Source organism: Anolis sagrei, chromosome 4 (assembly GCF_037176765.1).
Source record: "Anolis sagrei isolate rAnoSag1 chromosome 4, rAnoSag1.mat, whole genome shotgun sequence".
Taxonomy (NCBI): Eukaryota; Metazoa; Chordata; class Lepidosauria; order Squamata; family Dactyloidae; genus Anolis; species Anolis sagrei.
Window position 1 is genome coordinate 114,661,059 of NC_090024.1, and position 27,420 is coordinate 114,688,478.

A 27,420-nucleotide genomic window follows, 5' to 3' on the forward strand; every position below is an offset into this window, starting at 1 on the left:
AGAACCCAATGAAATTTACTTTGGATCTGAGCCTCTTCATGCTACACTGCTATAATTCCACTTTACCTCCTATGGTTCCATCCAATAGAATCCTGGGTTGAATATTACATTTTCAGACAATGACTTCTAAAACCTCACCGAACTACAAACACCAGCATTCCATAGATTACAAGCTTTAGATTACAGTGGAATCACAGTGTTAAAAAGACCTCGGTCTATGGAGACAGCTGAATCTCAAGAGAAATTATTTTTTGTTGTTAATGGAATTGGCATTTTATTAGCTGTCTCTGTCTTTCATCCTCAGAAAAAGGGGCCAGTGAGGGGGATGATCTCTGTCTGGATCTAAACTGCTCAATCAATACCATCTTAACTGAAAACATTTCCTACAGAATGAGGCTACTGACTATAACATCACCACCATGTTTTTGCTGTAGGGTTTTTAGCATCTTAGCCAGATGAAGAAGTCGGTGATATTTTATACTTTTGAGTTGTGCCCCTCCCCAGATGAATAACTACTTTTGGATCTTGAATTTATTGTATTTTGATCTTTGATGTGCAGCATATGATGCTGAGCTTTGAGACTCCAGAACCACTTGGAGCTATCCAAGGTGCTGAACATTCTGTCTCCCTTCCTTGTTAAATTTGACCTGACCTAAAATTGTCACATACTTTGACACCTAGGTCAATGCAGATTCTTTAATATTGATGTACTGTTGTGTCTCCTCCAGAAAGAGGGAGAAAGAGAAAGATACTCTAAAAGCCAAGACATACTTTTTGACTATAATGATAAAGATTGCCTAAAACTCTTTGACCCAGATAGGTATAATGTGCTAAGCAGTTTTCAATATGTAGCATCAGTTTCCACTGTACGGACACTAGGGGCCTTGACAATTATGTGATTTTAAGACAAAAATAACACAATAAGTATTATATTTTGATCAAAGTGTCTGTACCTTTGAGTAATACTGAAAACTGTGAAATACTTCTGGGGAGGTTATGCAAGAATAAAGATATTGTATCTGTATTTATTTCTGCTATAAAACTTTTTTCTTCTAGGGTGGTAATAGATCACACTGTGATTTTGTAAGGATCAGAAAGCCATTCAGCAGGCTTCTATTACTGGTGACCAACCAGGAAAAATACAGCTCACCAGTTAATATAGTAGCTTGAGTTTGCAATTTCCCAAAGAACAAAAAAAACAAAATTCAGTGAGTTCAGAAGAAGAGAACACTGTTCCTTTTTCAGTAAACAGAGGGAAAATAACAGAGGAGAAGGGAGAGGAAGAAAAACTACACTGCCATCTTATCATCTGATAGCTTCATTTTAGAATTACCTTTAGCACTGAGGGCATCTTTTTTAACTTCTTTGGTGAAGAGATTTAGTAACTTTTGAGAGGCTTTCTGAAAAGCAAAACAATGTTGTGATCAGAAATGGAAACTCTAGCTTGCTATTTAGCGTGATTAATGGTGGGGAAATGAAATTATTAACTTCTACTTTGTATTATGCTCCTTCATGTTAATTTTCACCAATAGAAATGCTGTCATAGGGATTTCACTATATATACTTTTTTCAATTGAAAAAAATAAATAGATGCCAACATTTTTGTGAACTTTTGTTTCAAGTTAGAGCTCCTCTCCCCTCCACCAATTTCCCATTGTTAATACCATTTAAAATAAGGCCTTCCACTACCAAATAGAGGGCAATGAAGGAAAGGTGGCATGAAGAAAGTCATCTTCAACCTTAGCATGATGGAGTGGGTGAGGGATTAGAGGACATCCAACCCCAAATTGGGAAACAAGTCATCCAGGAATACCTGGCTGCTCTAAATGAGTTCAAGTTCCCAGGGCCAGATCAACTACACCCACGAGTATTGAAGGAACTAGCGGAAGTCATTTCCGAACCATTGGCAATCATCTTTGAGAGTTCTTGGAGAATGGGAGAAGTTCCAGCAGATTGGAGGAGGGCCAATGTGGTCCCAATCTTCAAGAAGGGAAAAAAAGGATGACCCAAACAATTACCATCCGGTCAGCCTCACATCAATACCAGGCAAGATTCTGGAAAAGATTGTCAAGGAAGTGGTCTGTAAGCACTTAGAAACAAATGCGGTCATCGCTAATAGTCAACATGGATTTATCAAAAACAAGTCATGTCAGACTAATCTGATCTCTTTTTTCGATAGAGTTACAAGCTGGATAGATGCGGGGAATGCCGTGGATGTAGCGTACCTGGATTTCAGTAAGGCCTTTAACAAGGTCCCCCATGACCTTCTGGCAAACAAATTAGTCCAATGTGGGCTAGGCAAAACTACGGTGAGGTGGATCTGTAATTGGTTAAATGGATGAACCCAGAGGGTGCTCACCAATGCTTCCGCTTCATATTGGAAAGAAGGGATGAGCGGAATGCCGCAGGGTTCCGTCCTGGGCCCGGTCCTGTTCAACATCTTTATTAATGACTTGGATGAAGGGTTAGAAGGCATGATCATCAAGTTGCCAAAAATCCAGAAGACAGGAGCAGGATTCAGAACGATCTTGACAGATTAGAGAGATGGTCCAAAACTAACAAAATGAAGTTTAACAGGGACAAATGCAAGATACTCCACTTAGGCAGAAAAAACGAAATGCAAAGATACAGAATGGGGGAAAATGCCTGGCTCGAGAACAGTATGTGTGAAAAAGATCTTGGAATCCTCGTGGACAACAAGTTAAACATGAGCCAACAATGTGATGTGGCGGCAAAAAAAGCCAATGGGATTTTGGCCTGCATCAATAGGAGCATAGTGTCTAGATCTAGGGAAGTAATGCTACCCCTCTATTCCGCTTTGGTTAAACCACACCTGGAATATTGTGTCCAATTCTGGGCACCACAGTTCAAGGGAGATATTGACAAGCTGGAATGTGTCCAGAGGAGGGCGACTAAAATGAACATGGATCTGGAGAACAAGCCCCATGAGGAGCAGCTTAAGGAGCTGGGCATGTTTAGCCTGAGGAAGAGAAGGCTGAGAGGAGATATGATAGCCATGTATAAATATGTGAGAGGAAGCCACAGGGAGGAGGGAGCAAGCTTGTTTTCTGCTTCCCTGGAGACTAGGATGCGGAACAATGGCTTCAAACTACAAGAGAGGAGATTCCATCTGAACATGAGAAAGAACTTCCTGACTGTGAGAGCCATTCAGCAGTGGAACTCTCTGCCCCAGAGTGTGGTGGAGGCTCCTTCTTTGGAGGCTTTTAAACAGAGGCTGGGTGGCCATCTGTCAGGGGTGATTTGAATGCAATATTCCTGATTCTTGGCAGGGGGTTGGACTGGATGGCCCATGAGGTCTCTTCCAACTCTTTGATTCTATGATTCTATGTGATGATACAACTGATTTCAATTTGTGTTTATAAGGGTTTATAAGGCACAAACTGTATAAAGATGAATTTAGAAGTTTGAATCCCATTTGGCATAACACAGTAATTGAAGTGGTCAGGAGACACAACTTTTTTGCTGTTAGGGAAATGTAGAAAAATACAATTTATTACATGATGAATGAAATGCTGTCATGTCTTCCATACCTCTGGAGCAGCCTTCTCCTTCTCATCCATCAAGCCACCTCCCCATGCCCTGAATATATTGTCTCAATCTATCTGCTACTTTTGCAATTGTTCATGGATCACAGTGGTCAGAATATGATAAATTAATTCCCATACTGCTCTATACAGCAGTGACTTTGTCAAATCTTGTCAAGTCACTTTTCCAACTATGTCCTGCTCAACTTGCTAGCAAGTGATTTAGGAATGGTACTTTCCCCAAAGAACCCTCCATGTATTTTGAGTTAGAAATAATTCTCATCAAAAATATTTTTTGAATATCTATTTCATAGCTGTGAGAAGAAAATAGTTAGCAGTTATGTGCTTGAAGTCAAATGCACAGAATGGGATCGAATATTGCAACACAATTAGTCTTCTGAGTAATATCTTAGTATCTTGGAAATGATACATCTTGTCATTAGCACACTACCCTGAAAAATAGCAGACCAATCAGGACTCTATCAAGAAACAATAAGAATTTCTATGGAAGCAGCAGTGCTAGTCTGTTGCCAAAAGCAAGGAAAAGTCTTGGGATATCTTAATGATATGTTTCAATTTGCATAGATTTTTATGGCTATAAGCCTTCTTTTGCAGGTGCAGAAAGTAGTGTCTCACTTGGTAAATTCTTTGACAAATACTAAATTGAATGGGCAAAAGTCTTGGGACTGCAATCCCTGTAGAAGTCAAGAACTAAAATGCAAATGCTCAACCCATTACGCAAAGTAAGCATTTGCAGTATAGTTGATTTTGCCCAGGGGCGCTCTTGAGGCACTCTTGGGGGAAAATAGACCTTGACACATGTGAGCTGTAGTTACTGGAATGCATAGTTCACCTACAATCAAAGTGCATTCTGAACTCCACCAATGATGGAATTGAACCAAATATGGCACATAGAACTCCCACGACAAACAGAAAATATATATCAGTGATTGGTTGGTGGGGCACCAAAATACTGTTTGCTTACCATTGAAAATTACCTACGGCCGCCTCTGCTAATAGGCACTACATTATGTTCCCTGTAGCCATGAGGGATATGTTCCCAAACTTTGTGTGGATATGTGAAACTGCAAATAATAATAAACCTTATTATTTTCAATAAGATGAAAAGGAGGCCTTAAATGAATAACTAAATAAATGAAACAATGGATAAGTGAAACCATGTATATCAGTCCCATGGATATAGGGATACATTAGCCATAACTTAATCGGGTTCATTACTAGTAATTAGCAATATTAATAACCTTGTATTGAAATAATGACCCTACACATATAATGCTGCTTAAAATGTTTGATTTGTGTCCATTATTATTTTATATAAAGCACGGTTGTGATAGGTGTAACCTTGAGCTACATGGAGTCTCAGATTCTTTTTGTGCTTCCAGGTTCCTCCTGAATCTTCCAAAATGTCACCCTGATACCTTTAAGCACCCTAAAGTGTATTTATCTAATTTTTTTTTTGCTGAGAATGTGGTCAAAGGGCTCTTTATGTTGGGGTAAACATTGGGTGCCATTCCTTCAACACTTAACCACTAGGCTTGCATCCGAATCAATTTGAACAAAAATGATTTGTAATATTCGGTGGTCTGTTTCATATTATCTCCATAAACAAAATGGGTAGGAGGGAACCAAAAAGCTCAGCAAAATGGATTAAAGAGAGTCAGATTTTATCAGCTGGAGAGGATAGAGTTAAGTCTACAATATACCTGAGGTAGCAGTAAATGAGAGAGAGGGCCACCACAGAGAAGGCCCCCTCTCTCGTCCCCACAAGTCGTGCTTGTGATGAAGGCGGGAGCGATAGAAGGGCCTCTCCGGAAGAGCAAAGAGGTTGCATGGGTTCGTAGATGGAAATGCAGTCGCACAGGTAGGCGGGTCCCAAACCGTTTAGGGCTTTGTAGGTCAAAACCTGCACCTTGAATTGGGATCAGAAAATTCATCAGGCTTGGTATACCGATTTCTCCAGCTTCTAATGCTTGACAGTAGTACAAATGAACCACTATTGGCCTCAGAAGTTCTCTACTGCCCTCCACCTCCATGAATTCTGCCTCTACAGATTTCACCATCCACAGCTTTTTTTTTAAAAAAAAAAATAGAAATAAACCTTGATTTTGCCATATTTATACGAGAGACAACATTTTACTACAACATTGTATACGAGGGACTTGAGCAATCAGAGATTTTGATATCCGTAGTCAGAGGTGGCCCTAGGTAATTTTCAACGGTAAGCAAACAATATTTTGGCACACCACCCCCCACCAATCGCTGATATATATTTTCTGTTCGTCGTGGGAGTTCTGTGTGCCATATTTGGTTCAATTCCATTAGTGGAGTTCAGAATACTCTTTGATTGTAGGTGAACTATACATCCCAGTAACTACAACTCGCATATGTCAAGGTCTATTTTCCCCCAAGAGCGCCTCAAGAGCGCCCATGGGCAAAATCAACTATACTGCAAATGCTTACTTTGCGTAATGGGTTGAGCCGCCCCTGTCCGTATTGCAGTGGTGGTCATCCTGAACAAAAGACCACTGTACTACATAAGTTGCATTACTGCAGTAATTTTTCAGAGACCCAATGTCAATCACAAATAAGTAGAAGTACTTTCAATGCAGGACACATTATACACTTACAGACTGTGCATGGATATATTAAATCAAGGGTAATAGTGAAGTTTGCTGAAATGAAGGATTTATTTCCAAGCAACACTACAGAATTGCACTTGAAGATTTAGAAAATGCCTAGAGATTACATATTTTGCTGGACATGAAGAAATGAAACCACAGGTGTCACACTATAATAATATAAATAACAACATGCTTTCCCTATGTATAAAAGGCAGATAAATAGATATTATAAAAGGGCCACAGCTACCACATAAAACCCCTCTGGGTTTCTCCATAATATCAGCGTCATACCTACAGGACGTATGATGCTGTGAATTTTCTTACTTCACAATTATAACAGTAGTGCTCCGGGTTTACTGCTTTGGGAAAAAACTCTCGCAGCCACTCAGTTTCCACAGAACCTTACAGTCTAGCTTCTTAATGGAAATAAATCAGGCTGAGTGCAAGCAAGAACTATTTATTTATTAAAATGCAGTAGGAACTCAACAGAACAAGCTGTTTCTCAAAGGAAGAACGTGCTAAAACCCCATTCTTTACCAATCTAAGAGGACAATGAAGGCACAGCTAATATGAAGGAACTATAAATTACAGTATTTACTGGAGTCTAATGAACCATCAAATCTAATTCACCCCTAAATTTTCAAAACCCTGAAACCAAGAAAAGTATTTCCTGGCAAATTACAAAGTGCATTCTTTGTAATTTGACCCAAAAGGTGTGCATTACAGTGACTTTTTTTTCTCATGTCAAGAGCGACCTTAGAAACCGCAAGTCGCTTCTGGTGTGAGAGAATTGGCCGTCTGCAAAGACGTTGCCCAGGTGATGCCCGGATGATTTCATGTTTTATCATCCTTGTGGGAGGCTTCTCTCATGTCCCCGCATGAGGAGCTGGAGCTGACAGAGGGAGCTCATCCGCCTCTCCCCGGATTCAAACCTGCAACCTGTCGGTCTTCAGTCCTGCCAGCACAGTGGTTTAACCCACTGCACCACCGGGGACTCCCTGCCTGCTTAGGATTCTTTCTTTAAAAACAGAAGTGTTAGGATACCAAAGCTTTCCGCAACGGAAAGGAAAACCTTGGGGTGCATCTATGCTGTAGAATGAATCCACTTTAACTGATCTGACTCAGTGCTATGGGATCATGAGGGCTGCTTCACCAAACTACAAATCCCAGCATTGCATAGCTTTGAGCCATGGCAATTAAATTAGAGATAGGGGTCACTCAAATAGGAGCTCCATGTGCTGTTCCTGAAATAGCCTCCCCTTTGGCTTTGGCTCAACATTCAAATTACCATATTACACAAATCTAATGTGCACCCTAATTTCAGGTACATAATTTAGACAAAAAAAGGTGAGCATTAGATTCGAGTAAATACAGAGATTTTCAAGCTAGATCGCTGAAGATGTAGCAGCTGTACTATCAACTGAGGTGGCAAGGAAGTATATTCTTGATGAAGGGGACTGTGTAAAAAATGGTTCCCCTGGAGACTCTGTCTCCTTCCTCTCTCTTTCTCTCTTGAGAACTTTTGAAGACTTCTTTGTGTGTGTGTCTTTCTCAGAGGACTCTCTTTCTCTCTAAGGAGCCTTCTGGAGACACTGCCTCTCTCTGTGGAGCCTTAGATTCTCACTTGCTTTTACTCTTTGGAAATTTCCTTGTGTGTCTGTGGGGGCCCTTTGGAAATTCTGCCTCTTTCTGTGGAGCCTTTGCAAAATTCAGCCTTGCTTTTCCCTTTATAGGTTCTTTCTTTTTTCTTTCCTCCCCCTTGCTTATATTTAGCCAGTTTCTGTCACCTGGAGTGAAGGACACTTCTGGATGGGGCAAAATATGACTAATGCTATTCTATGGGAATTAACAACTAAAGGCACAAGTTGCTTTAAAAATGACAAGTACTAACATTATGCATCATGTGCAAAAAAAAGATATGAACATGGCTTCTGCCTGTTACCCTCTAGGCTCTGGAAATGGTTCTTCTATGGCCAGAAGAAATGGGAAAAATGAAGTTGTTGCGGAATATACGTTACCCGAGCTCATTAGAGTACAATCAGGAAGGAAGAGGATGGAGACAGCAATCGATTCTCAGGCCTTTACTATCAAGCATGATAGGGTGTACAGATCAAAGAAACTGTCACAACTTTGAAGTCGCAATTGTTCCAGTTTTTATAGCATAAAGTCACTTGTTTACACATGTGCAGAAAGGATCTGACATTTACACAGTACAATTATTAACAGGTGTTTCCATGTATAGTTGCCAAGGACATCTTTATCAGGTCTTGGCAGGCACGTTGTGACCCCAAACATCTGCTCAGTTATATAACTTATCTCAACTTTCACCCGTTACCTTAACATGACACGTATATGTTCAGTTCTTTAAATCTCTAATTGAATTATAACTTATTTATACTTATAACATAAAATTTGATCAAGGCAATCTCTTTTTAGTTAAATTCAGCCTTAATAACTTTATAATAACTTTATTTCTTATATGAATAATCATGAAGGAAAAACACTAGGATGAAGCTCTTCTAAAATTGCATGCTATTTACATTAAGTTGTCAGAGGATGGCGCTCTCTCACCATATGACCTTAGATGTTCCAAGTCTTGGATCGATATATTGGTTTCTTTGTCCTGCCAACTTCTCTTGTTGACTTCTTATCTATGTCAACATTGGCTAGAACAAACATCAGCCAGAGCATACTGACCCCGTGCCAATCAATAGGTTTTGCATGCTTGCAACTTAACTCCCTGGAACAGGTAGGAACAAAAATCTTCTATTTTATTCTAAATGATTATGATTTCCCTTTGTTAGTTTATTTTTTTCCTAACGGCTGCCACAAAGTTACATACAATGGACAAAGCCAATCAATCATATAGACCTTTGCTCTCATTCAAATACAAATAAAATTACTCAGCATCTGGAAACTTCACAGTATCTTATAATGAGAGAGAAGAGGTGGTGTATCAATATGATCTAGTTTGTCTAGATCCCCATTTAATACAATAAAAAAGACAGTTATTTTATTTATTTATTTATTTATTTATTCATTTATTATTCAAACTTATATGCCGCCACTTCCCTGGGGCTCGGAGCGGCTTACAAGAACAGGCTAAAATCTAACACAATTTAAAAACAATTTAAAACAATTTAAAAACAGCAATATCAAAGATCAAAGACCTGTCGAAACAGATATTTCTTACATTCCCTGTGGAAAGCTGATAAGTCCCGCAAGGCACGGGCTTTGAGTTGCAGAGTATTCCAGATTGATGGTGCCACTGCTATAAAGGCTCTGCGTCTGGTTGCTGTTAGATGCAAGGTCGTGACATTGGGAATATCCAACAAATCTTGGTCCTCAGAACGGAGGGATCTCTGGGGTTGGTAGGAGGAGAGGCAGTCCCTCAGGTACATCGGCCCCAGACCATGCAAGGCCTTAAAAGTGAGTACCATCACTTTGAAAGTGATCTGGTGCTCAACTGGTAACCAATGCAGCTGCAGTAAGATTAGTATTATGTGGAATCTCAACACAGGTTGATCTCCTGAAGACAGCAATGGGACCATTTCCTTGTCAGCAGAAGCGAGGAAATTTTGCAAGAAAAAAAATCCAGTTTGTACTTTAAAATGAGGCTTGACTTCTTCCAAAATAAGCATGGGTCTAGGATCTTGTGCCCAACCTGACAGCATGCCTCTTATACTGAATTGAGATCCTGGCAAGGTACAGCTCACTGCCAAGTACATCAAAGTCTGTTTACAATTCATATTTATAACACACACAACAATATTAGCCAATAACAATATTAGCCAATAGTTGTGTAGTTGAGAAACCAGATCACAAAGACTTAATTTGACCTGTTTTGTATAATAAGGTAGTATGACCATGTCAATGGTAAGTATTACCGTTTTTAGATTACTGCAACGCACTCTACGTGGGGTTGCCTTTGAAGACTGTTCAGAAACTTCAATTAGTCCAACGGGCGGCAGCCAGACTACTCACCCGAGCGTCATACAGGGAACTGGCTGCCGATCCAGATCCAAGCACAATTCAAAGTGCTGGTTTTGACCTACAAAATCCTATAAGGCTCCAGCGCAGCGTATCTGTCCAAACGCATCACCTTTTATGTCCCGCCTCGGAGTTTAAGATCCTCTGGGGAGGCCCTGCTCTCGGCCCCACCTTTATCACAAGTGAGGCTGGTGGGGACGAGGAGCAGGGCCTTCTCGGTGGTGGCCCCTCACCTGTGGAATTCGCTCCCTGGGGAAATTAGGTCATCAACATCCCTCCTCCCTTTCAGAAGGAAACTAAAAACATGGATATGAGACCAGGCCTTTGGGTAATCTGGCAGACAGACAAAGGACAATGACGACTAGAGTTGGATAGAATTATGACAATGTGGAATGAACTTACGGATTTTGAACTTGGCGAACGTTGATCACTAGATTGGCTTTTATTAGTTGTTATTGTATAATTGGATTGTTTTAACTATTTATAATTGTGCTGCTATGTATTTTATCTTACTATTTGTATTGCTGGCATCGAATTGTGCCTTTTGTAAGCCGCCCTGAGTCCCCCTTCGGGGGTTGAGAAAGGCGGGGTAGAAACGCTTGAAATAAATAAATAAAATAAATATTACTGTGTAAATGCCAAAGTGCATACTCTAGAAGGCACGTAGTATATATCCAGAGTCTCTTGAATTTCCTTTTCCCACTCCTTTTCCTTGTTGTTCTTGCCTGTTTATTCTGTTTCTTTAAGTGTTAGAACAGTTGCAAGAACCAGGATAGCCTGCAAAGAATCCTAATCTTAAACACCAGATACATTAGCAAGAAGATAACAGTAATTTGTGCTACTTTGGTTTTTAAAGCATTCAGTGATTTGAATCTTCTTTTCCACATTACCCTTCCCTGCTAATTCACTGTAATTCCTCTTGTTGTAACTTGAGAAGAAGAGGTGGGATAGACCACCAATCAAATTAAATCAGGGGAAATGCTTACAGTGTTAAAACATAATGATAGTTTCCAAAAGTGTGGTGAATTACAGCCATTATGCATTTTTCACCTTCCCTTTTGACAAAAAATGTAATGGAAATGAGAAGTGGTACAAATCAAATCTAATTGGTTCAGTGAAAAGTGTGTCAAAAATTAAAATTAGCAGTGAAATTAAACTATGAATGTGTTAACTTCCTATGGGATGTAATTTCTCCTAAGGGGCTACTTCTCGCATGTGAGTAGAGTGGGATGAGTAAAATGCCATTGCATTTCTTTTATGGCTCCCAGAGTCCCCACTTTTACAGCTATTGACATGCTAACACTGCATGTGAAAGCATTGTCAAATATGGATACACAAAAAGGAATGCTCGGCAGCAAACTTTCAGATAATAATCCTTCACCTTTGTAAGCCTCATGCCCCAACAACTGAAAGAAGATTATACATTTTGTTCTGTTAGAAAAAGAGCTATAGCCTGTTTTTGTAAGTCAGTGATTACATGAAGCTACATGAAGCTACACTGGGATTATTCTTACTCGTTGATCACAAGACATAGAATCACAGAGTCATAGAATCATAGAGTCAAAGAGTTGGAAGAGACCTCATGGGCCATCCAGTCCAACCCCCTGCCAAGAAGCAGGAATATTGCATTCAAATCACCCCTGACAGATGGCCATCCAGCCTCTGTTTAAAAGCTTCCAAAGTAGGAGCCTCCACCACACTCCGGGGCAGAGAGTTCCACTGCTGAACGGCTTTCACAGTCAGGAAGTTCTTTCTCATGTTCAGATGGAATCTCCTCTCTTGTAGTTTGAAGCCATTGTTCCACGTCCTAGTCTCCAGGGAAGCAGAAAACAAGCTTACTCCCTCCTCTCTGTGGCTTCCTCTCACATATTTATACATGGCTATCATATCCCCTCTCAGCCTTCTCTTCTTCAGGCTATACATGCCCAGCTCCTTTAGCCGCTCCTCATAGGGCTTGTTCTCCAGATCTTTTATCATTTTAGTCGCTCTCCTCTGGACACATACACTGCAGAAATTTCTGAGAGGTGTAAACATAGGCTGGAGTCGTAGCTCATTGTAATGATTCTTACCTCGTAGGCCAAAAGAAAAGCCTGAAGTGTCAGTAGGCAGGACTCCATTTTAGGAGTGTCAGCAAAGGAAGCAGACATCTTGGGAGTGTAAAAAGGAGAAGAGGAGAGGAGCTGAAGCTCTATTTTGATTGGTTAGGACAGATGGGAGGAGTTTAGCCCTGAGAGGGAAAAGTGTGAGCTTGACAGAAAGCAGGGAGATTGATTTTTGGGTTTGAAGAGGGAGATTGGTTTGGGGAACAGAAGAGGAGAGAGGTAGATTTTGGTGTGCTTAGATTTTTCTGTCAGAAAGCATTTGTGACAGGCGATTCTGCATTATTGGCTAGGAGGGTCAATGTAGATGCCTGGGTGCTTGTGTGCGTTTTTACACAAGTGGTTTGCTCTCTGGGTTAGGGTAGATTAGTTTACAGAGGACTCTGCTTAGAGTGTAGCTAATTGCTCTAGGGACAATCTGGTTAGGTTAGCCTGGGGAACTCACTGCTACTGTATTATTGTAGAGTGAGGAGTTTTACTCATATCTAAGCCAAGTAACTTGTTTTAAGTAACCATCAAGATTATTGTGCCTCAGTAACCATTCAAGCTTGTGTGCCTCATTAAAGAAGATAGTTGTTTGTTCAATATTATCAATAAACATTTTGGTTCTTGTGGATTTTTTCGGGCTATAGAGCCATGTTCTAGAGGCATTTCTCCTGACGTTTCGCCTGCATCTATGGCAAGCATCCTCAGAGGTTATGAGGTCTGTTGGAGGTAGGAAAAATGGGTTTATATATCTGTGGAATGGCTGGGGTGGGGCAAGGAGCTCTTCCCTGCTGCAGTTAGGTGTGAATGTTTAGCTGATCACCTTCATTAGCATTTGAAGGCCTGCCTGAGTCTGGGAAAATCTGTTGCTGGGAGGTGTTAATCTGTGCCTGGTTTTTTCCTCTCTGTTGTTTAGCTGTTATAATTTTAGAGTTTTTTTAATACTGGTAGCCAGATTTTTTTCATTTTCATGGTCTCTTCCTTTCTGTTGAAATTGTCCACATGCTTGTGGATTTCAATGGCTTCTCTGTGTAGTCTGACATGGTGGTTGTTGGTGTGGTCCAGCATTTCTGTGTTCTCAAATAATATGCTGTGTCCAGGCTGGTTCATCAGGTGCTCTGCTATGGCTGACTTCTCTGGTTGAAGTAGTCTGCAGTGCCTTTCATGTTCCTTGATGCGTGTCTGGGCGCTGCGTTTGGTGGTCCCTATGTAGACTTGTCCACAGCTGCATGGTATACGGTAGCCTTCGACAATACAATAAACATTTTCTCTAGTTCAACTTTCAAAGAAGCCTCAGTAGTGATTCCTTCCTGTGGAAATAGTTCTCTCTGTTTTAACATCTTTACATCATTGTCATCGTAGGGAGCCTAAGGGAGAGCTGGTGGGCAGGAAGAAGATTACCTCAAGGAATCATCGTTAATTTCCCCAAAGTAATTTGGGTGGTGGCAGCGACTCTACCAGAGTACATACACGTTTCCTCATTCACAAATAAACACTCCGTGCCAAGTAACATATTCCATCAGACTGGTGACAGTGGAGTGATTTATTAGGATATATAATACCCTGATTCCTTTATAACCATCATTTATTTATTTATTTACTATATTCCTACCCCACTCTTCTTACCCTGAAGGAGACTCAGAGCAGCTTACAATTATGGCAAAATTCAACGATGCATCACTCATACAAATAAACAAAAATAACATTTGAGCTATAAAACAATTAAAAACATAGAAATACAATAAAACAGACTGAAAACATAGTGCCTAGTCCCATGGTTGTTATTTGTGCCACTTCATTCAAGTCGCATTCCATATTGCATTACTCCCTGAAGGCCTGTGTCCAAAGCCAGGTCTTTAACTTTTTCCTAAATACCAGGAGGGAGGGAGGGCAGTCTGATGTCACTGGGAAGGGAGTTCTATAGCCAAGGGGCCACAATTGAGAAGGCCCTGTCTCTTGTCCCCAACAGTTGCACTTGTGAAGGGGGTGGATTGAGAGCAAGGCCTCCCGAGAAGATCTTAATGCTAACTGGCTCATAGAGGGAGATACGTTCAGACAGGTAGGGCTTTATAGGCACTTTGAATTGAGCCGGGTAACAAACTGGCCACTGGTGGAGCTGGTGTAGAATGGAGGGTTGTATGCTCCCTGGACACTGCTCCAGTTTGGAATCTGGCTGCCACCTGTGGACCACTTAGGGCTTCTGGACATTTTTCATGTTTTGCATGTTCCCACCAATAGAAGATGGTTACTTCAATGTCAGCAGAGCAATAAACCTGCTCGAGGTTTTGATTGAAAGTTTCAAGTAAGTACTCGATGTACTAACCTGTTCTGAACATGCTGGGTATGGGATTCTTTCCTATCTTAAATATAAAAAATATATAAAAATCTCATAGAATCATTATTTATTTATTTATTTATTGCATTTATGTACTGTAGGGACACAAAATGGTTCACATCAAATAAATGGCAAAAATTAAATGCTTCACATACAATAAAAACAATATATCACACATCTAAAATAGTTGGAAGAAACCACAAGGGACATCTAGTCCAACTCCCTGCCATGAAAATACATAATCAAAGTACTCTCATCAGGTGGCTATACATTTTCTGTTTAAAAACCTCCGTAGGAAGGGTCTCCACCATACTCCGAAGGAGGGTATTCAACTATCTTGCTTTTGGTCAATTTGATGAAGAGGTGGGGGTGTACTTAGGCCACTAGGACAGTAATATATTTTTTGGCTTCCCTTCCTATGCCTCCCACACCCCTTAAATTTTAAGGATTTATTGTAGATCCTGAAACATTCACTGACATTACTGACATTTACTGACACATGCTGTCAGGGAAATAAAGAATAGAGTACACCACTGGATTCCTCCTACCTATCCCCATATTCCCCAGCCAAAGAAAAACTTGCCAAGTCTACTGGCATAATAATGGCCATATGGAGTAATTTGTCAGGTTTTAAACTAGGGCAAAATAATTAGGAGTAGAAAAGCATTCAAGTTCATTTAAGCATGCAGTGTGATAGATATCAGATTTTATAGCTGTCATGGGGGCCTTCATTTTCATTTCTGTCAGTCGATAATGAAAGCCTGGTCTCATTTTATAACCTTTTGATTGCATACTTTCCTCAGATGATGTGGATCACACAGGAAGGAGGTGGACCGGAATGGTTATTGGTAAAAGAAATTGAAGAAATATCCTAGAATACAGAATGACAGGTTATCTTGGATGATGGCCTCCTTAAGAGCACATGGAGAGTTAAACAAACCGATACCTTGACTTGCTGAAATGTAGACACCTTGGTGGATACAATCAACTAGATTCTAGGGCTGGGTAACCATGGAAAAAATTGTTTCTAAACTCGATTCGTTTTTAGGGGGGTTTTGCATTTCGTTTTTTAAAAGAATTCAGAAATTTTTCTTTAAAAAAGTTCGAAATATACGAAATTTCGTAAATTGCGAAACAATTTCGAAACAATAACGAATCGATTCGTTAATGGCGGACGCGATTGCGCAATATGCAAAAAAAACTCCCTCCAAATGGGACAGGGGGAACTTCTGAAGCTTCCCTCTCCCTCTGTTGTTGACTGTTGGTGTGATAATTTATTTTTTATCACTGATAAAACAAACAACAACCCTAAAACTTGTACCAGACATACGGAAACAATTACAAAACAATTACAAAACAATTACGAAACAATTTCGAAACAATTACGAAACAATTATGAAACAATTACGAAACAATTACGAAACAATTACGAAACAATTTCGAAACAATTACGAAACAATTACGAAATAAATTGAAAAATTTGTTTCGATTTTTAATTGCTCCTGCATGGCTCAATATCGGATCGTAAGTGAATTTAAATACGAATTAATAACGAATTACGAAATTAACGAATGAAACTGCCCAGCCCTACTAGATTCTGCTAATTTGTTGAGCTGGTCAAATAGATTGATATTTGTGCTTTGAAGTAAATCTCACAGTTATTTATTATTGTTTCTTCTAAGCAATTCAGCCGCTGATGTACAATGAAAGCAAACAGATGTCCAGTGAGGAATGGAAGAACAACTTAGTGGGTTTTTTTTCTTCTTCTTAAACATAGGAAATTGCCTCATGGTGGGTTAGAGTATTTATCCATCTGACTATGGACCTCATCACATGCAGACTTCCCCCTGTTTGTAGACACTTTAAAACAGAGTCCCATGAAGGTTGCTCATTGAACTATGATTTTAAAATGTCTAGAAACTGATGTATTTGGAGTCAAATGCTAAGTCAATTAGATTAGGGCTGGGCAACCACGGAAAAATTTGTTTCTAAACTCGATTCGTTTTTAGGGGGGTTTTGCGTTTCGTTTTTTAAAAGAATTCCGAAATTTTTCTTTAAAAAAGTTCGATATTTACGAAATTTCGGAAATTACGAAACAATTTCGAAACAATAATGAATCGATTCGTTAATGCGGACGCAATTGCGCAATACGCTAAAAAAACCTCCAAATGGGACAGGGGGAACTTCTGAAGCTTCCCTCTCCCTCTGTTGTTGACTGTTGGTGTGATAATTTATTTTTTATCACTGATAAAACAAACAACAACCATAAAACTTGCACCAGACATACGGAAATAATAACGAAATAATAACGAAACAATTTCGAAACAATTTTGAAACAATTACAAAACAATTACGAAACAATTACGAAATAAATTTTTAAAATTCGTTTTGATTTTTAGTTGCTCCTGAATGATTCAATATCGCTTCGTTATCAAAAAAATAACAAATTAATAACGAATTATGAAATTAACGAACGAAACCGCCCAGCCCTAAATTAGATGCTTAAACCTCTCAATTTGCTTGGCAGTGGGGAAAGGTGGATACTTTAATGTGTGATGACAATTAGCGAATGTCTCTGTTGTTTTGGTGCAACGATAGAAGATGGATTCCCTCCCACTTTTCCCTGCCTCCATCCATCGGACGAGGTCCAAAATATTGTCTATGCTGGCTGGTAGCAGATCTAAACTCTGCATCTACACTTACTAAAATAATCCAGAGTCCTGTGCTCAAGGAACTGCTCAGGATGCAGTAGGGGAGATTTCTTTCCCATGAATGTACTACCTGCAGACTGTATTCAACACTGTCATTCGCCCATAGCTGTATCTCTCCAGAACAGGTGCCAACATTGTAGAATTCTCTAATCTAATATAATCTGCAGTCCCCTCAGTCTGCACATTTCAATACTATGAGTCATTGCCCTTTCTGAGTCTGTTTTCTCTATTCTCATCTTGGCTGATTGCAGTGTTTTATGTTATTTATGTTTGTGGTGTTGTACGGCCACTTGAGTATTTCCGTTTTATCATTTATCATAGTCACACAACTGATGTTTTAAATTTTTTAACTTGAGGTCAAGGTCAAGATTTGGGATATAAATAACTATGCAAATAATCAATGAATGACCCCTTTGGAGTGGAGGGGTCATTCACATTGTACAAACAGGCCCAAGTCCATCAGACATGGGTCAAAACATAAAAGAAGCCCCACCTGGAGAATTTTGATAGAATGAACAACACAGTGATCCCTACTGAGTTAGGTAATTGGATTCTACAGCTTCATATTGACCTCAGATGTTTGTTAGGTCAACGGAAAGAAATATTAGCACAATTGCTTTGCCTTTTTGTTGACCTAGTACATTACACAGGCCAGCCACAACCCCTTTTTTGCACAATTCCTTCATGGATTAAGGGGCTGCAGAGTTTACACAGGATTATGCTGGAATCATATCAGGTTGCACCCTGTTTTAGCAATATTCAGGTTGCAAATTGCAAGAAGTTTAGAAATAATCAGTTAAAAATTATAGCACAAACTTACCTGTGTTTTTTAGATGAAAATGTTTGGATCCATTGGAAATGTGCTAAATGATGGGTGCCTTTTATAGTGGAGAAAAGATTTGGGTGATTGTGAACTGCCACCATCACCACCAACAAAATAAACCTTTCTCTGTAAGTTTAATTTACAGTCCCATCCCCTCATTCCCAGTTTGGATTATTTGCAGGTTTGTAGCTATTTCTTAAGTACCTCATCACCTTTGTGCCACCCCCTCTTCTGGCTTTTTTCCTGCCCTTTTAATGTCATGCTAAAAGTATGAGCCTCTTCCTGCCATAAAGTCTCACTCTGACTTTAAACCCCTTCCCCAACGATCCTGCTACTCAGCTCACTCCTTCTATTAGCACTCCATCTTTCATGCCCTACCAAAAGTACTAGCCTCCCACACCATTTGTCACCATCCCACCATAGAAACTCTCTCATACTGCTGCCAATGTTTAAACCTCTTTTCCAAACGATCCACCTCTTTTTTTTATTTTGCTACCCCTCTGACTTTCCTTCCATGTCATGCCAACATATACAAATAGGCAAAGAAATGGATTGTTGGATCATTGGACCTATCTCTCATTCTGTAGATTGTTACTAATGTGGCTGAGTTGATTGGCTTTGACATTTATTTCCATGGCCATTGGTATGCCACTTAGGCATATTGGCTAACTCCTCAACCTGGGGTCCCCAGATGTTTTTGGCCTTCAACTCCCAGAAATCCTAACAGCTGGTAAACTGGCTGTGATTTCTGGGAGTTGTAGGACAAAACATCTGGGAACACACAGATTGAGAACAACTGTTTTAGAGGTATTTTTCCCTATTGCTATGGCTGTTCAGATTTGGCTGGACGTATTTGCTAACTCCTCTGTTCATTTCTGGTGTGATAATATAGCTACACTCCAGGTTATTAATTCCATCTAGATTATCAAGGGCTATGTGGTTGTTCAGGGCATTTGTTCAACAATTATTTTATTTACAGATATCCATGAGTCTGAAATTGATAATGGGATACTTGATACCCTTTCTCACCAACACATAAATACTTCTGGCCCAGGGGCACAGTATTTCCAGTAGAGTCTTGGAGGGGTGTGATCACAAAGAGTTTTTTGTTAGCTGCTGACACAAGGTCTTGTAATGGAAATGTAGATGGGGAGTTTGATGGTTCTGCTCTAAACATGGATTTCACTACCTCTGAGGATGCTTGCCATAGATGCAGGCGAAACGTCAGGAGAAATGCCTGTAGAACATGGCTCTATAGCCCGAAAAAAAACCACAAGAACCTAGTGATTCCAGCCATGAAAGCCTTTGACAATACATGGATTTCAATAGTTTGGGATTGGGGAAAGAATGTCCTGCGTTTGTTTTCCAGTAAATGATTGATTGGGGTGAGCAAACAATAGTATTGGGTTGCCTTAGGGTCAAATATTTCACCCAAGGGAAGTCTGAGGAGGTGGTCATCGATTGACGTCTAGCCTCATTTAGACCAGCATGTATCATACAGCTGAGACAGTTATACTTCCTGAAGAAATAAAAGAACTGCATTGACATGCAGTAGGGCATGCACAGTGATAAAAGTATTTGGATACATAGGCAACTATCATGAATGACTTTTCAATGATTTTAAAGCATAGGTTCTTTTTATTGCAATTTCCAGTGTGAGAGGGTATATCAGATTACAGAAAAAGATTTAGATGCACAGACATACAGATTCTATGCAACTATATTGGATGTACAACAACTTACAGCTACACTGGACTAACAAACAGACAATAAGGAATTACATTTTCACTCAACATTCACACCACATGTACACACATTCATCCTCAGGCATTCAAATATTACCATATCATTTTCTTCCTCCTTGGAGAAGCACCTTTAGGCCAGACCCTGCTTTCCTGCAGCCTGCCAACGTATAGTTCCAAAACTTACATAACTTTAAAATGCCAAAATTTCTTCCCTAAGCACAATGCCAAGGACCAGATCTCTGTTTTCCATACAGCAGAACCTGACTCCCTGCACAAAATCTAAGATCAAAAAGTGCACTTCTTCCTCTCTTGAGAAAGAAGGCAAAAGTGACCAGATTGCTCCCATGCAAATCTTCCACTCTCTGAATACACCATCTCTCTCCTTCCCATGGAGCAGAGCATAGCAGGTAGAACAGACTCCTCAGGTCTGCCACACTTTGAACATTATTAGACTGAGTCTTTTATAGGAATATTCTGCTGATGTATTCCCAAAGTTGTACATTAATGATAGATGTCTTCCATCCTGGATCCATCTCAGTTTCCTGGCCAGATGTTGATCTTCTTGACTGGTGTTGATCTGATGTTGACTTCCTTCTGAACATTATAAACATTTCTGTTATCATTGTCCCAATTCTTATCAGAGTTTACTCTTCAGTTTTTATTAGCAACTTTTACTTACAGTCCACACAGATCACTAATAATTATGCCACATGATAGGAAATATTTTTTTGTTGGAGACAGGTCAAGGCCTAATTGTAAGGCACATATTTCTCAGGTTCAATTCCTGGTATACCCATTTAAATCCAGTTAAAAGACCTGAATCAAAATCTGTACAGCAATTGCAAGCTCCTTATAGACAGAAAGAACAGATTCTGGTGGACAAAACAATAGTGACTTTTATATAGTAACAGGTTTTGTATTTCTTCTTAGAATTTATGATCTTCTTAAGACTTATGGATTAAATGCTGCTCTACTGAAACCAATCAGCTTTGTTGTTGTTCACAATGTATCTCAGTCCATGCATTTGCCACATTTGTTTTTATCCCAATTTCTACACTTGTTATTTCCTGTGCCTTTTGCACTTGCCAAATATTACGTTGTAAGTCTACAGTTTTTCTGAAACTAGAAGCCGTATATGTTTTGCTCAGTGACTGCAAAATTGGGTGACTTGGATATACTGCTTTACAGACACGACATTCATTTAGCGCGCACCACTTATTAAATTGGGCTCTTGCTTCAAGGGTTTTGGCCCCTCTCCTCTATTGATATTGCAATATCCATATCTCAGGGCCATGTAAGGTCAATTTCTCTTAGAAAACATTTCTGCACAGCTTTGTAGCTGAGGCTAAACACCCAATGATCCTTTAAGGCATGATTCAGAACCGTTCATGGTTTGTGATGCTGTTTTAGCACCTTTGGTTGTGCCACATAGTCACTTATGGGCATGGCAGGCTGCCAAAACAATACGGCCTGCAAGGACAAATGTTCTTGTGAAGTGGAAATAGTTTTGTAAACAAGATGCAGCAATTGTTCCTTTGTTGGTACAGTGACTGAGTAGAAGCAATGGGTATCTTTTTTCCACCGTAAAGCTTGATGAGTTTGCAATTGTGAAAGGAGAGTAAAACAAAAAAAAAGGAAGTTTATGCTTTTTCTTTATATAGTTCATAGCACAGTTTATAAAGGTTACCTTTTTGGATTATGACTCTGAGAATCCCCCACTGGATTGGTGTTTTATTGGCCATTGATGTTGCTATTAAAAAGTGACTTTAGCACTCTATGGTTAATGGGAAGTTACATGAATTTGGAACAGTAAGAAATAGTTTGAGAAGATAACATTGCTCACTGTTGTTAAATTCAACCAATACTTTTAAATAAAAGTGAGAGGAGTGATATTTTATTTCACTTGCATCTTACTCATTTTACCATGTTTTCTTAAAGATATTTTTATTATGTTATACACACAGATCAGTAAGCCAAATTCCAAGTGTTACACATATAAAACCTGAATAATTCAACAAATATTAAAGACATTATGCTAATTTACACTGGTGTATATTACCTTATCTCCACCTCCTCTCCCTCCCTCCCTCCCTCTCCCTCCCACCCTCCCTCTCCCTCCGTCTCCCTCCCTCTTCAACTACAGTATATTTCTACTAATCTTACAGATCCAGCCACTGGTACAGTCTTTGTATTTTTTCCTTGATGTGATTGTTGGCTCCTCCATTTTTCACCCAGTTGAAGTAGACCTTCCATCTATTTGTAATGATCTTTTCTTTGTCCATTCTTGGTGTTTGCTTAGTCATAATTCCCGTAATGTCTAACAGCACTTGGTCATACATATAATCATTCCAATTACTTAACGTCCATTTCGATTTGTCTTTCCATCCTCTAGCAATCACCGCATGAACTGCTCTTATTGTTACCTTAAATAACTCCTGGCAATTAGTTATTATACTCGGATGTTCCAACACTCCCCAAAGTAGCAAATCATTATTAATTTAAATTTTTATCTGGAATATCTCCTGAATTTTTCCTTGTATCATTTGCCAGATTTTTTTTATTTCCGAACACTCCCACCACATGTGTGAACAAGTACCTTTTTCTTTATTACAATGCCAACACTTAGAATTCTTTCCTTTTACCATATAAGCCAATTGTTCAGGAGTTCTATACCATCTTAATATCATCTTTCCTTTTACCATATAAGCCAATTGTTCAGGAGTTCTATACCATCTAATTCATTATTTTTTTCTTTATTTTATTTTATTCATGTTTGTAATTATTTGCTCTATTTCTTTTGTCTGTAATGATTTAACTCCATTCCATTTGTTACTTATTGCTCTAACCATAAACTCTTTATCTTCTACCATTAAATTATATATTTTGCCACTGTTCCTTTACTTGTCGTTTCTCTTGCATTTAGCAATTTATTTACCTTTAGTTCTTCAGTGGGCTGTGCACCCTCTTTTTTTTACTTTTTCCCAAATCCCTCTTAATTTTAACCAATTCCCCCCCCCCCCCTTTTCCAAAAACTCTGGCCAATTAATTATCTCTCCCTCTTGTTTCCACATATCTTTTACCCTCCTTAATCCCTTTTCTTCTAAGTTATTTGCTAACCTTTCGGGGAATACCATGCTCTTAATAGGGGTCTTTCCTGATATTTTATATGCCCATAGTTTTTGCCATTTTTGCCAACAGTCATATGCTACCTTTCTCGGTCCTGTTATATTTTCCTTTATTTTGTTAATATCTCTGGTGTATAACCCATATTTTCCCCATCCTACATTTATTTCATTCTCTACTTTTATCCATTTATCTTCTCCCTTCAAACTTATTTCTAGTAGTGCTCTTAATTGGAAAGCCTCATAATAATGTTGTAGATTTGGAAACCCCCATCCAAGAGTTCTCCTTGGGGTATATTGAATCTTTTTCATTATTCTGTTTCTCTTTTTTCCCATATATCCATTCTCTCAAAGTGTTGTCCCATTCTTTTAATTGTTTATATTCTATTATTATTGAATTAAATTGAACCTGGTCCTTCTGTTATCATGACATGTGCAGATGTATTTATTTATTTATTTCATTTCATTTCTACCTCGCCCTTCTCCCACAAGGGGACTCAGGGTGGCTTTACATAAGCATCTGTGATGCTGTCAACACCTGAAAGCTACAGATTTCAAGAGATTACACATTTTTTCTTTGATGCTATCTTAAGGCTCAAAATGTAAGGGAAGATCTATTTTACAAATTCCTTTCCATTCACATAAGGTGTTACTATTCATAGTCAGAAATACGCACCAGAGGTTATGGTAATGTTCCATTATACAGGCGGAGACACTAGAGAAAGAAGGATAGTTGAAGGTTTTTCCAGGCTATATGGTAGGCTTGGGCAGTTTCGTTCGTTAATTTCGTAATTCGTTATTAATTCATATTTAAATTAGCTTACGATCCAATATTTTTTTTTTTTGTAGTTATATTTTTATTGAATTTCGTTAATTTGTGACATCGAAAGAGGGGGAACAATACGTAGATAGGAAAGCTTAGAAATTTAGTCCTTGAGGTCTGTTTGGCTTTAAAAGGGTAAAAACATAAGGAGGGTAAGGAAGGGGGGAGGAGTGAGGTGTAAGGGAAGGGTGTTGGGCAGGGGGATTGGGGGAAGGAAAAAAGTTAGACACTTCCGTTTGGTCCACAGATGGATTTCATATTATAAAATATTGAGTTGTCATCTGTTGGTTTTGATTCCACGTTTTCTATTGTTTATTTAGCTTATAGTTGTTATTATTTGTCTTTTATTTCTGAAAGTTCTTTAAGTAGTCTTTACAGTAACTCCAGTTGGTCTGTCTCTCCTTGTTCTTGTTTTCCATTAAACACGATAGCTTCTCCAAGTCCATAAAATCTATAACCTTTTTAGTCCATTCATCCGCCGAAGGAGTTTCTTTGGTTTTCCACTTTTGGGCAATTAGCATCCTTGCCGCGGATGCGAGGTAGAAGAAAATTTTTTCCTCGTCGTTCTTCAGGGCCGGGTCTGTCATGTTGAGCAGGTAGTATTCCGGTTTCATTTCTAATCTTGTTTTGATTATTTTTTGTGTATGTTTGTGGACGATTGACCAGAATTGTTGGATTCCCTTGCACTTCCAGAACATATGGTAATATGTCCCGGTCTCCTTCCTGCACTTCCAGCACAGGTTACTATGGTAACCTTACGATCCAATATTGAGCCATGCAGGAATAGTGTGAGGAGTAAATTAGATTCGAAACAATTTTTTCAATTTATTTCGTAATTATTTTGTAATTATTTCGTAATTATTTTGTAATTATTTCGTAATTATTTTTGCATGTCTGGTGCAAGTTTTATAGTTGTTGTGTGTTTTATCTGTAGCTAACCTGTATGGTTCTGTTCTGTGCTTTAAAAATGTTTGAGACTATCAACTCACCCTCCGCATGTGAGGTTCGCTCAGTGATACGGTTTTTGTCCGCAAGGAACCTGCGTGCTGCAGAAATTCATCAACAGATTTGTGAAGTGTACGGTGATACTGTTATGAGTGAAAGCAAAGTGCGTAAGTGGGTACGACAATTCAAAGATGGCCGTGACAACGTCCATGATGAGGACCGCTCCAGTCACCCTTCTTTGATTACAGACTATTTGGTGGCTTCAGCTGAAGAGAGGATTTGTGAAGAGGGTATTTTAAAATTGGTTCAGAGGTATGATAAGTGTTTGAACAAACTTGGCAACTATGCCAAAAATAGAGTGAAGTATGTACTTTCTGAAATGAAAATTTACTTTTTTGAAATAAACTTTCGTTGTGTACTAATGTTCAAATGGACCTTACTTAAAAAATACCCCTTGTATAAACCTCACTTGCCTAGTTTCCAACCGACCCTTCAACCTCTGAGGATGCCTGCCATAGATGTCGATGAAACCTCAGGAGAGAATGCTTCTGGAACATAGCCATACAGCTCAGAACACACACAGCAACCTAGTGATTCTGACCACAAAAGCCCTCGACAACACAGTACAGACATTCCTTAGGAACAACTACTTCAGATTCTCTTTCTCATATACTCACTCTGCAATTCTTCACTTTTTGGGGAGAAAATGTGGATATAACCTTTCATCACATAAGGTATAATATTCCAAAGAGGCAGACTTTGGAGAGGAAGTAGCTGATTTCCTCCTCTAAAATATTGAAGTGGAATGCTAACTTCTGTGCTGCTCTGTCACAACGATATTCTTTGCAGCAAATATTTGTTATCTGTGTTACTTTCAACTACAAGATCAGAAATAGAGGTCTACAAACAATTTTAATTGTTTCTTAAAATCCCTCCACTCCACACACCACATGAAACCATTTGTCACCATCAAAAGATTCAGTAAGGTCTGCAAATATATATTGTTTTGCCCTCTAGAGATTTTGGACTGTAACTCACATAGTGCTTTATCATTAGTAATGCCTCTGAAATTGCTACAGCCTCAGAAGTGAAGAAAAGTTCTGCTTTGTCTTGAGGAACAAAAGTGTGGAGAACATATGCCACCAAGGCTGTCTTTGACAGATCACAAAGCTCACTTCAAAACCAATGAACTTCAGCATCAAATTGTTTGTGTGAATTTCAGTGGGAGATTGCTAAAAGCCATTAAATGATGATTCATAGTTTATAATTAAAATCTATATAAATAAAAATGTAATGTTCGTTTGTGCTATTCACAGAACTCGAAAACCACTGCGGGAATTGGCACCAAATTTGGACATGATACACCTAACAACCCAATGTATGTCCTTCACTCAAAAAACCCCCCCCAAAAAAACAGCAGAAACCCCAAAATCCACACAAGGGAAGAGCTGTTGTTACAGCATTGAGAGCCAATCGCGTGCACACACACAGCCATACAAACAGAACTGGCACAGCCGGCAGCACTGAGCTTCCTCCCTCACCATGGCAGGGAGCTTCCTCCCTCACGGCAGCATACTCGGGAGCCTATCTCGCACACATGGCCACACACATACACACAACTTCGCCTTCCCCTTGCCCTTTGCTTTTTCTTTTAAAGGTGAGGCAAGCAGGTGAAAAAGAGGCATTTCGCCCTGACAGTTGTGTGTGAGTGAGAGAGAGGGGGGAAAGGAATCTCCCCGCAAGGCTTGCAAGCCCTCCTCTTTTCTCCCTTCAGGTAGCTTCCTCTCCTTCTCATTCCTCCTTCTCCTGCCTCTTTCCTTCTCTCCCTCGCTCCTTCCCCTTGAACTTCCCAGGCGATCTCCATGGTGCCATGGTCCCTTCCTCTTCCCCTTCCTCCTTGCCTGCTGTGGCAACGGAGGAAAGACAGAAATGAAGAAGGGAGGAAAGAAAGAAGGAAGCATGGGAAAGAGGGGAGAGCGCGCCTTGCACAGCCCAGGGAGACAACCTCCTATCTCCCCTCCTCTTGGCTCTTCCCATTGCCTTTGTAAAGTTGGGCACTTCCAAGGCTTCCAGCCCTCACCAAGCTTCTGAAGCAGGAGAGAGACTGAAGGGACCCACAGAGAGGAAGAAGAGGAGGAGGAGGCAGACACAGAGGCAGCAGTAGCAGACAGACCCCAGGCTCAGAACCCGTCACAGCCATTTCCATTGCAACTTGGTGGCAATGGTGAAGCCAAGCAAAGCAGGAGGGAGCCGGGAGCTGGCGGGGGGGGGGGGCAGTGCCCGACCAATGAGGGGGGTCTGCCCCTGTCAGGGAGGGAGGACAGTTGGGAAGGTAGTGTAGGATATCTATAGTCCCACAATTTGTCCACGAAACAAAACACAGAATAGCATATCCACACTGTGTGTGTGTGTGTATAGGTTGAACGTAAAGGTTTTCCCCTGACATTAAATCCATTCGTGTCCAACTCTGGGACTCTGGTGCTCATCTCCATTTTTTAGCTGAAGAGCCGGTGTTGTCCATAGACACCTCCAAAGTCATGTGGCCACTGGCATGACTGCATGGAGCGCCCTTACCTTCCTGCTAGAGTGGTACCTATTGTTCTACTCACATTTGCATGTTTTGAACTGCTATATGAGTTGAAAATCATCCTATCT